Source organism: Peromyscus maniculatus, chromosome 3 (assembly GCF_049852395.1).
Source record: "Peromyscus maniculatus bairdii isolate BWxNUB_F1_BW_parent chromosome 3, HU_Pman_BW_mat_3.1, whole genome shotgun sequence".
Taxonomy (NCBI): Eukaryota; Metazoa; Chordata; class Mammalia; order Rodentia; family Cricetidae; genus Peromyscus; species Peromyscus maniculatus.
Genome location: NC_134854.1, coordinates 48,813,879 through 48,830,752, shown reverse-complemented (window position 1 = coordinate 48,830,752; position 16,874 = coordinate 48,813,879). Strand labels below are relative to the sequence as shown.

At 40.0% G+C, this 16,874-nt stretch overlaps 1 long non-coding RNA gene across 2 annotated transcripts in view; it reads left to right on the top strand.

Moving 5' to 3' along the window:
• The window catches only part of LOC121828287 (uncharacterized), a 54,022-nt gene extending 37,927 nt beyond the window's left edge, over positions 1-16,095 (top strand). The window contains exons 2-4 of one of the 2 annotated variants that reach the window (XR_006070771.2): positions 5,387-5,483; positions 10,225-11,729; positions 12,513-16,095. This is a non-coding gene — a long non-coding RNA (uncharacterized LOC121828287). Of the gene's footprint in view, positions 1-5,386; positions 6,522-10,224; positions 11,730-12,512 lie in introns of those variants that run through there. The other variant, XR_013049735.1, reaches the window with a different exon arrangement.
• The last annotated feature ends 779 nt before the right edge of the window (positions 16,096-16,874 follow it).

The window sequence follows — 16,874 nt, the reverse complement described above, 5'->3', positions numbered from 1 at the left end:
ATGTAGCTCATCCAGGCAGACCTGTGATAGAGCTGAGGATAACCTCCTATCTTTACTTCCAAATGCTGAATTGTTTCTATATTGGAAGCTAGAAAGTTGTTTGAAAAGAAACAATACAATACATGGCTTTTTGATTGTTTTCAGTATGTGTGTTAATAATTATTATGAATTTTCAGTGTATCTTAACATAATCAATAAAATATCAGTTATGAAAGCAAGCAACCTAGCCTCAGGCATTTTATTATTGCAACACTACTGAACTAAGATGCCTACCATTACCATACTAATCTCTGGAAGGCATAACTCTGATCTATTTCAAGAATACCTAAGCATGTCTTTGTGCCTATCAGACAAAGCTTGGCATTCAAATATCCCTACAATCTGGTAACGGCTTCTAGGAGAATCCTATGTTTCAGTGGATTGTCATTGTGATGAGTGAGCCTGCAGCTGCCTCCCTGACACTGGGAAATGTTTCCCTATTAGCTGTACCTGTCAGAATCCTATTCAACATTTTGCCTTTTTTTCTTTTACTTTTAAAGGTTGGCCCATATGCTACTGCCCCATTGAAACCTTTTTGAATGCTCCCCAAGCTTTGATCTTTCCCACTTTTGAGGATATGTAAGTTGGTATTTTCCAGTTGTGACCTGAATTCTACCTTGTGATGCAGTTATTTGTATGCTGTGTACTTCCTAGGAGATATTAGCTTTTAAAGGACTGGGTGATTCATGCTCTTCTGTGCATTCTCTGCAGTGTATATAAGCACTTGCTGCCTCAGACAGACCATTGCACCTGAAAACCAACTATGACACATATACGTTTTCTTGCACACTTATGTGTGAGCTGCCAGTGACTCAGTGATTAGGTTTAGGCTGTAACCTTTTCATTAAGTCAGTGGCTTCCTTAGTTTAATTTCCTATTTGAGGTATTTACTATGGAGGAGTAATGAATGTAGAGGTAAGAGTGCACATACCATTTTGTGATGTCTTTCCATCCTTCTTTTTATACATTAGCATGTGGCTAAGCAACTGTGCATCATTGGCCATCAGGTACTTCATATCACATCTACACAAGAAGCCAGTTCTTGCATTGTTACCGACCCAGTCTTCCTCTCCAAAGCACCCTATATAAGCTTTGCTTTGTTCCTTTCAGTTTTCACATCATTAGCTGAGAGAAGCCTACAATCTGAGTGATCTACACACGGGTACAAGGTCATTTGGAGCTTGAGCACACAGGAAAAGACACAAGCAAAGTTTGCTGCATTTAAGAATACCTAATGATAATTTGTTATTATCATCAGCCTTTATTCACAGACCAAGTTTTGCATATATTACATTGGTGATATTAGTAATGCTCATATATTATTTAGTTTGTATAAGGAACGAGGCTTATATTACTGAAATCTTTTAGATGCTTGACATTTATTTATTTATATGAATGTTTTGCCTGAATATATGTCAAGGCCAGAAGAAGGCATCAGCTCCCCTGGAATTGGAGTTATAGATGGTTGTAAGCTATCATGTAGTGATTGGGAATTGAACCCAGGTCCCCTTCAAGAACAACAAATGCTCTAAACCACTGAGCCATCTCTCCAACCCCTACATGCTTGACTTTTAAATACCGTAGTAAAATGGAAATTGCAAGCTAGGTTTATCGAGGTTTTGGCTAGTAAGTAGTGGAAATGGAATTATGGACTGCTATCGTACTTGAAACAGTGTGGGCTGGGATGTGGATCAGAGCCAGAATGCTTGCCTGCTAGGCACAAGGCCTTGAGTTCAGTTTTTCAGCACTGGAAAAACAAAGCAAAACGAAGATCTAGCAGTGTGGTGTAAGAACGATCATCGCTACCCGTCAGTACATAAGTGAAAAACCATGTATGGTAGACAAAGCATTGTAAGCCATGGGGGAAGGACCATTTAGCTATGCACCAGCACGTTAACATTCCAACCTGGAAGAAAAAATTGAAGTCATTTCATTGTAATTTCCAAGTAGATGATATTTAATATAAATGTTGTCTAAATTTTTAAAGCTCTGTTTATTTTTTATAAATGATTTAATTTGTTCCCTATATTTTATTCTGTAAAATACTATCTCTAAATTTTAAGGAGCCTAATGGGGCTTGTAATCCTAGTACTCAGGAGGTTGAGGCAGCAGGATTACTATTAGCTCAAGGCCAGCCTAGGCTACAGAGTGAGTTCTAGGTCAGCCTGGGCTAGAGTGAGTTACTGTTTGAAAATAACAAACCAATAAACTAATAAACAAAGAAAGAAATGAATAATTAAAAAAATATTTCTGTACATTCCTTATCTCTTTGATGTTGTTGTAAGGTCTGCATATATCCTTCAATTACCTTACATAGAAAAACTTTGCTTTCTTAAGCCAAAGACTAACAATGAAAATAATTTCAGGACAGTCATCACTACAGCTTACTATATTAATAAATCCTAAGAAAATTTGTGTGATCATCTCTAAATATTCTGGAACACCATTGAAAAAGTTTTAATACTAATTTTTGATAAACACTCATAATACATTTTGTAATATGACATTTTTGTATTATCTGAAAACTCACAGCATGTTTTTTGAATCTAGAATCAGTCTTACAAAGTTAAAAAAAAAATTAAGAATGACCATGACTACCACTGTTTGCATTTTAGTGAAAATTCCTAAGTTAGAGAAAGCAATTAGGTTTTAGGTAACAGAAAGGTAAGGGAAAACATTTTTTTAATGTTACAAAATTATAAAACAAGGTAGCTTTATTTACTGGAGATGGGGAAGGGAGAGAGGAAGGGAGAGGTACTAAAAACTATTTGTGTAGCAGAATTTATCTTCTCTCATTCTTTTCCACTAATGGTCATTGTCATGTGATCCAGCACCCCAGAATCCCAAGTCAGTAAATGCTTTTTGTGCAGTCCATTCCAGTAGCAGAAACAGACAGACTTAATGAGTGTCTATCTCAGTGCTTTTGTGTTCTTTTAACTTTCTTTTTATTTATTCTTTGTGTCTTTCACATCATGCCTCCTGATCCCACCCATCTCTCTCCTCCCCTGGATAAGACAAAAACTACCATAGAGAAAAAAAAATGTGGTAAGGTGTTGAGGTGTGGTGATATTGTGTTCCCCAAAATATTGTACACTCTAATAAACTTATCTGGGGTCAGACAACAGAGCAGCCACTAGATACAGAGGCCAGAAAATGGTGGCACACACGCCTTTAATCCTGGCATTCCAGAGGTAGAGATCCGCCTGGATCTCTGTGAGTTCAAGGACACACTGGAAACAGCAACACGTGGTAACAAGAGCCTTTAATCCCAGGAAGTGATGGCAGAAAGCAGAAAGTTATATAAGGCGTGAGAACCAGGAACTAGAGTTGGTTAAGCTGTAAGGCTTTTGAGAAGCAGTTCAGCTGCGATCCATTTGGATAAAGACTCAGGCTTCCAGTCTGAGGAAACAGGATCAGCTGAGGAACTGGCAAGGTGAGGTGGCTGTGGCTTGTCTGCTTTTCTGATCTTCTAGCATTCACCCCAATACCTGGTCCTGGGTTTGTTTTCATTAATAAGACCTTCTAAAAATTCGTGCTACATTGAGGTACAAAGTAAATATACAGAAATAAGTTCTGGTGTACAAATAGTTACCAGCTAGAATACACAATGCAAGAAAGGATTGTTTTTGCAGTAAGAACAAATACCTAGAAACAAAACTTACATGAAATGTATAAGACCTATATGAAAGAAAACATAAAACACTGAATAAAAACATGAACTAAGGAAATCCTATGTTCTGTGCTTCCTTAAGAATATTTGACACTGTAAGTATGCCAATTGTCCTCAGTAAATGGTCCATTTAACATAAGATTACAGAAATATCAAATTAAATCTATATAAGAAATATGGACAAAGTCAAAGATTATTATGAAGCTGAATGATGCCTAGAAGAAGACAGTGAAATGAAACAGTCTCTCTCCTAACTTAAAATATAGTGTGGCCACATAATTTAAAAAATATGCATCAATATAAACCCATAGACTAGACAGTTCAGGACAACAGCAATCTCTCTCTCTCTCTCTCTCTCTCTCTCTCTCTCTCTCTCTCTCTCTCTCTCTCTGTCATCTATCTATCTATAATTTTGTATAAATTCAGTGTAGCTGAAACTACAATTTCAAATCAGAGGAAAATTCAGTCCTGATATTTAGAAAACAAGATAGTTACCTGGAAAACAAAAACAAAAACAAAAAACAAGTGGCTGCATCTTAAACCACAACCAGGATAAACTCCAAAAATATCAGAGATTTTAATGTCAGAAATTACACATGATTGCTAGATGAAAATGAGAGCATAAACATCTTTGCAAAACTTGGAGTGTGGAAAGTCTCTTAAATCTACAAAAGAAATGATTGGTTCATTACAGTTAAAATATCTGTATGGCAAAACATCAAGTTGGGAGAATCTCTCCCATCTGTATTATAAAAAAGCTTTAATCTTCAATACACAAACAGCTCCTAGAAATAAAAGGAAAATGAACAAAAATAAGAAAAAAATAACCCTTAAGAATCTGAACATGAAATTCACAGAAAGAGAAAGAAACACAAGAAAAATATTTAAATATAATTTATAATTGGAGAAATAATTTAAAAAGCCTGCAGTCCTATCACTTAAAAAGTACTCATTTGCCAAACTTTGGAAACATTCACCAAACGTTCTGTTGCTAAGTTGTCAAGGAAGCATTGTTCTCTGTATGTTGCTGATGGAAGTATAAATTGGTACAATACATACGGAGGGTAATTTGGCAATATAAAATTGCACCCTTTGATTCAGCAATCCTCCTTGAGAGTTTGGTGTGGAACACGCCTCTTCCTGGATTACAGTTTGTACCTCACCCTCTTGGACCTGCTGTGACTGGAATCAGCAGGGAAGAGGGGTGGAGCCTGGTTGTGAGCAGGCCTGTCAGCTCTTTGTAAGGAGTCCATTGCAGGATCTGCAGAGAAAGTATGGTCTGTCTTCCAGCATTGGCAGGAAGAGCGGCCTCTATTGCTTAGGAAGACCTGGCAGAACTTAGGAGTCCATACTGCTGCGTTTATTGGAATATACCCATGTGTCTTCATCTCAGTTTTCTGGGTCCGGCTGTCCCAGATTGGTGTCCTGAGTTTTTCAGAGAGTTAACATTTCACTACAACTCAGTCACTCATTGTGTGGACTTCTGTTTGTTTGTCAGAAATTTCAGACTTACAATTACATGTGAAAGAGATTATTATTATTATTATTATTATTATTATTATTATTATTATTATTACTATTACTACAGACATAGAAGCTTTCTGGCCCTTTATCAGGATCTTGTGTTGGACTTTCCAAGCCCTACACTGATTGTTTTCTTTTTTTCACATTCTCTAGCACAGTTAGAGTCACAGCCTTGGCATCTGGGATCTGTCTGCCCGAGAGCACAAGAATGACCTGGACCTGCATAAGCAGCAGATGTGCTGGCTTTGAGGTGACTCTGGGGGGAGGGTGCATAGGCTGCTTCCCTTAAAATGGGGAATGTACCCTGAAGCAATGGCCATTGATTTGAAAACTATCATTAACAAATAAAATACTCGGGTTCAGGAAGTTTCTGAGAATTATTTCCTTACCATATTCCCAAGAGACTCATGCTGAGAAGCTACACTTCCCATCCACATAGAATTAGATTGTGGTAACATAGGTCTTGCTTCCTAGGCTCAAGAGCATTACCAAAAAGTGACACAAGAAGAGTCCTAAAAATTCTATGGCTTCCACCTAGTTATTTTATATTCCTGGTCCCAGAGGACCAGGTAGCAAAGAAGTTTCCCTTTGATATGAATAGTTGACCAGGATTATCATGTGGAAAAGGAGCTATGAGGAATATGTGCCACATTCTTGGGACCATTGAGTTATCTCTTAGGACTTTTGAAGCTGTATCTATTGTACATGGGCAAGAACAATTGACATGCTTATAAGACACTAGAAATAAAGACTTGGACCACTAAGAGATGAAGATCTGAGAACCGTTTATACTAGTTTTGGTTATACATCCAACTTCAGAATAGAAGATGCCCATGGTTGGCTTCATTAAAACTCTTTGCAAGTTTCTCCAGAAATTCCAGCCAACCAGACTTATGGGGAAGCTATGAGGAGGTGGAGTGAACCCATTGTGTCAGGAAAAACTGATTGGTGTAAGGGGTAGGTTCCCCTTCAAGCATCCTTTTCCTTTCCCAACTCTCTACATAAGTTGATGTACTCATCACTACCATCACTGTACTGTTGGGCTTTTGATTTGTGGGAGCTGCTTTACCTGAAGGAGTTTTCTAGGAGATTTTCCCATAAACTGCCTTGTGAGGGTCTGTGGTAATGACTGATGTAGGATGATAACAGTACAGTTTCCATATAGTTGGGTGAGACAAGCTTTGTGGTTCAGCTTGTAGCAAACAGTATCAAAGAGAATGGATGTTGACTATGTAATCACCTTGCATATTGTTGAGCATTTTCCATCGCCCTCTCCTATGTCTCATACTTTCCCTGTGGGTTTCAACTGAAAGTAACTCTTTCAAATATCAGTTGTTGAAATGTCTCCACCTCAGGCTTTGTGTCTGAAAAAATGGAATGGAGTAGTCTAGTTTACATGAGGAATGTCTCTCTGATCTACACATGCATATCCCTTCTTTATATATCCACATGACTATTTCAAGCCTATATCAAAATCGAGCTCTTTGATCTACACATGCATATCCCTTCTTTATATATCCACATGACTATTTCAAGCCTATATCAAAATCGAACTCTTGATATCCTGTGAATATCACCCTAACATGATTATTTCACTGTTTTCTGTTTGTTGGCTTTACGTCAGTATGTGACATCTTTATCTTCCAGTTGCTTTGGTCAAAATCTTTGCACTCAATGTCTAATCACCCAGCACTTGGGGTGCCACATTGTTTAACATGGAGCTAAACCATTTGTAGATGACATGCTTCTGGGTTGTGGGTTCATAGGAAGCAAAGACGCTCCTTTCATCTATTGAAAGTCAGATTGTGGCACAAAGGTTTGAAAACATTAGGGATAGAGTTACAGTTGTCTACCTTCCAGGAGAATCTGTAATTCTGCTGTTTATCATCACCTCCATGGCTACGGTCTGGTGCAAACCGCTGTTATCATATGATTGTATTATTACAATTGCCTCCAAACTGGTTCTGCAGCTTCTACTGTCCTTTTGCCTTTAGTCTGTTTTCAACACAACAGTCAGTAGGATCCATTAAAAATACAAATTGTATCATGTTGCAACTCTTTCATAACTGTTTGCTTTCCACCTGAGAGTAAAACTCAAGTCTGAGGGTGAAAGGAAATGCTTCAAATCTGAAGTCATCTGCTTGTACTGACTCTTCTTCTCAGCTTTGTAAAAGAATAGTTTTAATTTTTTCTTTGGCAGTTTCATGCATGCATGCAATGTCTTGATCATACCGAACCCAAATCCTTCTCACACTTCTCTTGCCTGTTTGGCTTCCTTGATGTTCCTTGAGCACTTCAGGCATGTTTCTCAGGTTCTTGCTCTTGGTGATTGGGATGGTCTCTAGTGTCCTGGCTCACTCCTTCACTTCTTCCAGGCATTTCCATGGTCACCCTATCGAAACTGCAGACTTTCATACTGCCTATCCTACTTTTTTCTACAATTATCAATATCTAATGTATTTATTTTTGTTGTCTACAGTTTAATTCTTTCACTGTAATACAAGCTCCAAAAGGACAGAGATTTGTGCCTGTCTTGTCCCCTACTGGCACTTAATACATATTATTTGAATACATGTATAAATATTAAAATAAATGAGAATAATTTTATTCCCACAAAATTTTCTTTCTATGTCAGTGAGAATGACCACTGGAAGCTGGATCATCAGCTGATAATATCTAATATATTCAGAAATGTGAGTAACTTTTGGTAGTTTCTTGATACAACACCTACAGGGATGATCATTACATTTCTTTCACTTTTTTAAAATAAAATTTACTTATTTTATGTGTTTTTCACATCATGTATCTTGATCCCATTCATCCCCTATCCCTTTTCATCTGCTCTCTGCCCCTGCATTCCTCCCCAAATAAGACAAAATTCAAGAGAAAAAAATGAAGAAAATAATATGAAAAAAAATTTTAAAAAAGGGAAGGAATTAAAAATCTCATCATGAAAGCTGCAGTGCAATCCAACAAGTCATACCATATACCCCTTGGATTGCACATCTCTCCTTGCAAGTATCTATTGCCAAGAGTCATTGGTCTCGTTCAAGGCCCCTGGTCTCCACTGCACACTTGATGCTGGGCTCTAACTAGGACTCTTTCTGAGTATCTTGCTGGTGCCCTGCCTTATGGAGATTCTGAAGCTTTGGGTCTGCAGGTCAGGTCCCTTCACACGCTCCAGCAGATCATAGATGGGTAAGTGTTGTGGCAGGCTGTAGGATTGGTCCACCACATGGGAAATAGGGCCAGCTGCCCCATGCTCACGATTTGGGGGCTGGCTCACCCACATCTCCTCTAACAGGGTTGGCTCTGTTGTGCAGGCCTGGTGGGGTGCAGGGTGTTTCGGCTGGTGGACATCAGGGATAGTTCTCCCACTCTTATGACCACAGAGTCAGCTGTCCCCCCTGTCCCAGGCATTGGTGGGCAGAAGACGGGGTGGAGGGGAAGGGTTTCTTTCCCTTGCCCATGCCACCACAAGGCAGATGAGAAATGGGGCAGCTCTCACATGCTCATATCTTTGGGGCTGGCTCACCCACATCTGAACTAACAGGGCTGGCTTTATTGTGCCACTCTGGTGAGGCACAGGGCCTGCTCTCCTGCATGTTGCAGCTGGGGGCCAGGGACAGCTCTCCTGTTCTTTATACCCCAAAGCCAGCTCTTCCACCTGTCCCAGGGGTTGATGGGTGTGTGGGGGGGTGGGGGTGGGGCAAGGTATCTCTCCCCCATCCATACCACAACGGGACAGGTAGGTAATGGGGACAGCTCTCCCATGCTAACAATTTTGGGGCTGGCTCACACATTCCTTCAGGGTTGTCTCTATTGTGCTGCCCTGGCAAGGTGCAGGGCCTGCTCTCCTGAATGTTGTGGTTGGTAGGGGGGTCAGAGATGGATCTCCCTCACTTATGACCACAGGGCCAGCTCTCCCACTTGCCTCAGGCATTGATGGGGAGGGCAAATCTCCTCTGCCCATGCCGCCACAAGGCAGATGGGTAATAAGGACAGCTGTCCATTCTCACAATTTCAGGGCTGGCTCACCCACACCTCCGCTAACATGGTTGGGTCTATTGTGCGGGGCCTGCCCTCCTGAATGTTGCAGCTGGTGGGGGTCAGGGACAGCTCTCCTGCTTTTATGATCACAGGTAAGCTCTCCCATGTGCCCCAGGCATTGATGGGAGAGGTGATGCATGCAGTTTGAGACAGGCTTTCTCTGTGCTACAGTCCTGGCTGCCCTGAAACTCCTTTTGTAGACTAGTTCTGGAACTCACAGAGATCTGCCTCCCAAGAACTAGGATTAAAGGCATTTGCCACCACTGCCTGGCTCCTCTCACTTTTTAACAAGAATTTATTGGGGCTTGGGAAATAGTTTGGCTGATAAAGTACTTCTGCGTGTGCTCAGTCCTTAATACTGCATAAGTGGCATGGTGGTATGTGTCTGTAACTCTCGCTCTCAGGAGGTGTGTGTAGAGGTCCAGAAGTTCAAGATTATCCTGGGCTTTACAGTAAGTTTGAGGCAAGGATGAGATATGTGAGACTCTTTATAAAAACAAAAAATCCCAGTCAAATTAATTTAAAAAGAATTTATCCAATATCTATATCGGAAGATCTAGACATACATCTGTCTACTGAGTGATGGGCATGTGGAAGCAGGGTATGAACATTCAAGAAACTTTTCATGCTGTATGGAAAGTTTTTTTTTCTTCCTGTATACATGAACTAGTTGGAGGAATGCAAGACCATGAAGAACTAAAGTGACCATAAGTCAAGTTCTAACAGTAGTACTCAGAGAATTCTAAAATGGAAATTATTTAGGCACAGCCATTGCTTAGCATGATCTATTTACAATACGTTGCTGCAATTTTGTTTGTTCAGATATCACATCTTGGAGAATTTCCATCCATTTCTTACAATAATTTATCCGGCTTGACCAATGTCACCATAGTGTTTTTGCCCAAATGCTAACGGTTTGCCTCCCTGGCTCCTCTTTGTAGGAATCACTCAGGTGAAAAATGGGCATTCTGCAGATGTAGAGAGCCATATGAACGTCCCCCAAGAGGGAGGAGAGCTGGGAAGGGAGCTGAGCCTTTGAAGTCAGATCAGAAGCATGAGGCAGAGAGCAAGCAGGATGTGCCTTCTGCTACTTCTCCCAGGGTTGGCTTCTGTCACACGACTTGCAATGAAGCAAAGTTTTAATGGTCTGGATGACTGGCCTTAGTTACAGATAAAAGATTTGACAGTGGGTTTTAGCAGTGAGTGGCCTGGATGTATTTTGAGCTTCAGTAAGCTGAACTAACTGACACAACTTTCAACTATAAATAAGACTTACTCTGTTTGAAAATGATGGGATCAAGGCTGAGGATGCAAGGACTGTGGTGGGTAGCCAGTTATTTCTGAGTATTTTAATTTTTATTTCTCGTCATGTGAATGAAATGATTATAGAAGTGATTGAATAAGCTAGTTAAGATAGAATATTGGCATGGTATTATTAATCACTGTTTTGCATATAGTGATGGTTTTAAAAATGCAAAATTACTCCTGTGTCAATAGACTATTGTACCTTTTGTATCAGAACAAAAGGTGTGTGTGTGTGTGTGTGTGTGTGTGTGTGTATGTGTGCATGTTGTCATGTGTGACACATATTTACATGTCCAAGTGGAGGCCAGAGACTGATGTTTAGTGTCTTTCTTGATCACTGTCCACCTTATATTGAGGCAGAGATCTCAAGATCTCTGGAATACAGAGATCACCAATTCATGTAGTTTAAGTGTCCAGTTTGCTCTGAGGATCCCCTATCTCCAATTCTCCAGTGGTAGGATTGCAGGAAGGGCCACACCTGCTTGACATTTATGCCATTGCAGGGATTTGAACTCTGGTCCTCACACTTGCATGGCAAGTACTCTACCTACTGAGGCATCTTGCCTCCTCAAATGAAGGAGAGATAGCTTTCTATCTCTGGGGATAAAGGAATTGGAACTAAAATTTGAGGATAATGGTTATCTGCTCTGCTGACAAACTCTTGGGGCCTTATTGACTTGGGTCTCCACTGAAGGCAGGTTCCTTCCAATCCTAATGCAGAAAGACCACATTATGTGCTGCATCATGGCAGTCTCATCAACCGTGGACTACAAGTGTGATGGAGGTCTCACAGTATAATGAAACTAAAAAGTTCATAGAGACATTGTAACTCAAAGAATTACTCATGTGTTTGTGGGGATGGTGATATAAACACATCTGGTGTACTGCTAGTCATATAGAAGTACAGCATAATTCCATAGATATGCAATACTTGATAATGAAAATTAATGACTATGCTACCACTTTATGTATTTACCATGCTTTATGTTTTACTGTTAATTTAAAGTGTACTACTGTGTGTAAACTGAAACCTCACAGGAAGGTAATATGCACATTCTGCCAGCAACAGCCTTACACATCTTCATTTGCCACATTTCCTGATTGCATCAGGAGGCTCTGGGGAGTGACCATGCAGGTTTGGGTGAGTGTGCTCTGGGAGGTGCATGCCGGGTGAAACTGCCGAGTGACTCATTTCTCAGAAAATATCTCTGTTGTTAAGCAATGCATGACTGTACTGTCCCTAGTGGTGGGAAGTTTCAAAGGGGGAAGACAAATAGGTAGTCTCAAGATTTATAGTTAGAAGAAATCTGGCTTCCTAACCACTCTGTAGTACATTTAAGGAATCTACAAGAAACTGGGGGAAGAGCTGACTTTCTCAAGTTAGACCCAGGGTCTTGTATGTAGGTAAATAGTAACATTCCTTTATGGCCACTGAGTTTTGTTAATCTATTATTGTTATTGTTATAACTGTTCTTAAAAGTCATCCTCAACCTTTGAAACTGAGACTAGATTTCAGTGCCTCAACAGAAAAGACTGTGTAACATATATTTGACTTTTTGTCAATATGCAACTCATGCTGGCCTCACACTTGGGCTCTGCCTGTCTTTACTTCCTGAGTGCTGGTATTACAGGCAATCACTATGACTTAGTTATTCTTCTTCTCATGTTTTTAAAATAGTCTTCCACTTTATTATTTATTTAAACTTTACTATTCATTTATTATATATGTAATATATATTATATATACACACACACATATATATAATATGGAGGCCACAAGGGTGGATGTGTGGAGGTAAGAGGACAATTTTCAAGAGTCACTTTTGTTCTCCCACCTTCTGGGTCCCAGGGATCAAACTCAGGTCATCAAGTTGTCTTTACCTGCTGAACCATCCCATTGCCTCCTTGTATTTTTCTTTGTCAGACAGAGTCTTGCTATGGTGCCCAGGGTGGCCTTCAACTCCTGATCCTCCAGTCTCAATCTCCAAAGAAAAACATCTTTGCATTTGAGTCACATGTGCAGATCCCTCAGCAGTATATGAGGAAAATCAAGAAGATGGAAATGTGGATATCACCCAGCAAGATGAGAGCATTTCCGCTTTTGCTATCATAACATTTATCAGAGGATTTACCAATCCAGTTTCCTTAGATTACTAAATACTGAAAGCATCTGCTTCGAAAGATATGCTCACAAATGAAGATCATCTCAAAAAGGAAAAGCAGCTACCCCTCGGTCGTCGGACAGGTATTCTTTTGTGCCGTTATGTGGGAGTTGAAGGAAACCGTGTTTGGTCATTGGAGAATGACATGTTATTGTAAGACCCAGAGCCATGTCTGTAGTTGCAGCGTGTGTTCACATGAGTCAGATTTTACACTATATTCAGCAAACATTCTTTGTGCAAATCCTGTGAGAATGAGAAATTGAATGGTAACACATACTTTGTAAAGAAGGATCAAGCATCACAGTTAATTGAAGTATTTGTAGGTATAGGCATTAATAAGATGTGTGTGTGTGTGTGTGTGTGTGTGTGTGTGTGTGTGTGTGATATAAGGTTTTAGCAAATTTTTAAACTGAAGCAGGAAAGAGGGGAGACATTGCAGAGCACCCAGCACGTAATGAATACAAAGTCCTTCACATGTGAGGAGCAGCTTGGATGCTGCTTTTTGGAGCACCACTTCAAGATTCTGGAAAGTTCCCGAGGTACTGTGTGCCTCACACATGCTCCTGAGCCCTGCTTTCCCCTGGAGAGCGCCTATGGCTAGCTCTGACTTTCTCACATCAAAAGAGCCCTAAAGTGACTGACTTTGGGGCAAATGGTCCCTGTCCTGACATTGATAGTATTCATCATTCTTGGGTGAAACTGAAAGAAACCTTGTGATCTTTTCCTTACTTCCCTATTCACATTTGTTTGCTTCTTTTCAACACTGGACTCCAGCTTTTGTTTAAAGTCTTCTGTGAAGCGTAGAATTTGGAAAGTCCACTGGTTTCCCAATGAAAACACCGCTCCTGGCACCTTCCATCCAGCCTGGGTCAGCCCTGGGGCCACTGTTTTGGACCCACACTGTTAGTCCCTATTGCTTTGTCTTTGTTTTTGATGCTGTCATCCTTCAAGGAGTCCCCTTATTTCTCCTCTGTGTTTTCCTGATCACCCTGGCAGCAAAACAACCAGTCATGGCCCAACCCTGAGAAGTAAAGTTGCCAAACTACCAAGAAGTTTCCTCACTTTAGTTTTGATTTAATATTTGGGAATGGCTTCTATGAACTTAGGGGATCCTGTGGGGTTAGGACCAAAGAATTCATAATAGAGGAGTTAGGGTCATTGGTCACAGCCAGATGTCTTCCTCATCTCTCATTCCTAAAACACAAAGGAGAGCCAGCCACTTGGGTTTTCTATATCCAGTGCCTTCCTCAGGCTTCCTGATCCCCCTTATAAACAAGCAGAGATGTGCAAAGGGGAATGATAGTTGCTCAGAGATGAACCCAGAGGTGAGCAGAAGTAAACCAGATGTCACAAGTGACAGATCTGAGAGTATGAGTGACACTGGCTTGCAGTCAAGAGTCAAGTTCAAGTGGTCATTCTTCCTTCTCCTTATGTGATGACTTTCAGAAAGACATTCCCATCACAGTGCTTCAGATTCCATAGCCACGGAGGGAAGTGGAGGTTGTGGTCCTCAGATGTGGGTGGGTAGTAAGACAACAGTGCTGGTGACTGGTGGTGGGCACACGTGTCTGTAGGGAGGGGCAGAGCAGATGTTCTGAGAGGTTCAGTTTGGCCAATTAGTCAAAATAGAGGATTGGCAGAAGCACAAAAGCAATTAAGTCTTCCAAAGATTAATATACAACTCTTTTAAAGTGGTGGTGGTCAGCCCTGCTCCACCCAGTCTTCTACCCTCTTCCCACATGTTTGATTAATCCATTCTTCCTGTCATAGGACCTTACAAGTTTGGGCTAATAGGTAGACAGAGGCATTTAGTCTTTGTGAAATACATCAGACTTATTCCATTCCTACTCTGAGAAAATGTGCGACACTGAGTAATTTATAAACAACAGACATTTATTTTCCTGCCACTCCAGAGGTTGAGAAGTGTGAGATCAAAGGACTGAGTTCCTTATCTGGGGAGAGCTTATTCTATTGGTGACTCTTTTACTTCATGTCATCTTCATAACGTGGAAGGTGTTAAGAGCAAAAACAAAACAAAACAAAACAACAACAAAATGGCAGAAGGGCAGAAGGCAGCGTGTTCCCTTCAAACCCTGTTATGAGGACACTCATCCAGTTCCCATGGCTTCACAAGTTCCTCAGTTTCCACTTCTCAATGCCATAATATTGATAATGAACTTTAACATGAACTTGGGGTGACACATGAAGGTCATGCCAATATCACACATTGTTTAGCAATTTAAAAACTTCCATGTCCTTTTTTGGTAATATGATCACTGCAGAAAACTTGGAATATTGAGTGTTACAGAGAAAATTAAAAATCTCTATAGATCCCTTGAGATTATTGCAGTTAGCACCCACTACCCTTTCTAGATGCTTCTTCTCACTCTAAATTGTGCTATGTGTGTTCTACAAAAGCATATAGTTCCAACATATCAGACATGTAAACATAATTTTACAAAGTTAAGAAAATACATTTATATTATCTTCCAATATGCTGTGACTTTTTGTCTGCAGTGACAGCCTCAAAAATCCCTTTCTGTGACTATGAAAAGAGAGTTTGACATATAAAAATAAGTGGGATGCCTACAAAATATCAAGCAATGAATAACAAGCAAAGAATTCTTTCCATTCCACGAGAGAAATCATCTGTTTTGACAGATGGCAAAGTTCAGGACAAGCAAATACAGGGAAGTATGCTGTAACACAAGAAAAGTGCCCATACAGTGCTGTGGAGTAAAAATATTTGATTAAGTCAGTCACTAACAGAATTATATTTTTACATCGTCACAAACATATAAATGGAATTAGAATGAAATAAACACAGTAAAGTGTTTGAACTGCTCCATCATGGTGCTATTCCACCCTTCAATGGACCCCAAAGGTCTGAATAGGCACAGATTTCAGGCAAGACCTTTACATTTTTGCTCAGTGTTTGGAACCTACAAAGTGCACCATGAGCTGATCCTTCCTAGTATCCTCAGCCTGGGCTTTTCTGCCCTGTAACATCATGTCCCAAGCAGCATGTATTTAGGTAGCTTGGCAAGATGTATTATTTGAAACTGCCACAGACACATGTTTTATTATCCCAGACAGGCCCAGACATTGTGTTAGTTGGCTGGCTGTCACTTTGGAGATGTTTATTATGACTATTTTATTTTGCAGAGTTTTGTATCATTTCAGTGATAATCTCTCTGTTCTGTCTATCACACATACAGTGAAGTAGATTTGATGACTTTGACATAGCAGACAGAGTGTAAGAACACAATAGAAAAAATATCCAAATCTAATTAGAAGATTTTCCTTTAGTGAGCCTGAAGAAGTCATGTATATTTTTTGAACGTTGTTTTTTTTTTTTTTTGGTTTTTTGGTTTTTCAAGACAGGGTTTCTCTGTGTAGCTTTGCACCTTTCCTGGAACTCACTTGGTAGTCCAGGCTGGCCTCGAACTCACAGAGATCCGCCTGCCTCTGCCTCCCAAGTGCTGGGATTAAAGGCGTGGGCCACCACGGCCCGGCAAACATATTTTTTAAAGCTATGATTGTGTTGATTCCTAGCCCACTATATGTTGTAGGAATAAACTGTGATAATGGAGATTAACTGATTATCATTTTACACATTTCATAAATGTTGTTAAAATTCAAATGAAGATGATATTTTTCAGTCAAGAAATGCTGGTGCCAATATCCTATCCAAGCATTTGGATAAAAGTATTTGCAAAATTACCTTAAATTCTTATTTAAATCTTAAATAATAACACAGAGGCAAGTAATATGCTCTTTCTGTTCATTCCTAAAGCTAGTCAATGGTCTGCACTGCAGGCTTCAGAGAACTTGCTTAAGAGACTAAATTCATTCTCTATTGCTACAAAATAGATGTCAAGCTCCATGGTTTTAACAACACCAACTATATTAGCTCATATTTCTGTAGGCCAGTACTCTATGTTCTGCCTGGCCAGAAACACTGCTCATTGTCCTGGGCTTGATTTTGATTTTAATCTGAGTCTTGACGTCCTCTTCCTGGGTCACTGATGACTAAGAATTGATTTCCTCAGCTACAAGATTAAAGACCTCATTTTAAAACTGGTTTAACATTTTTGATAGTTTCTTACTTGTATATAATGTAT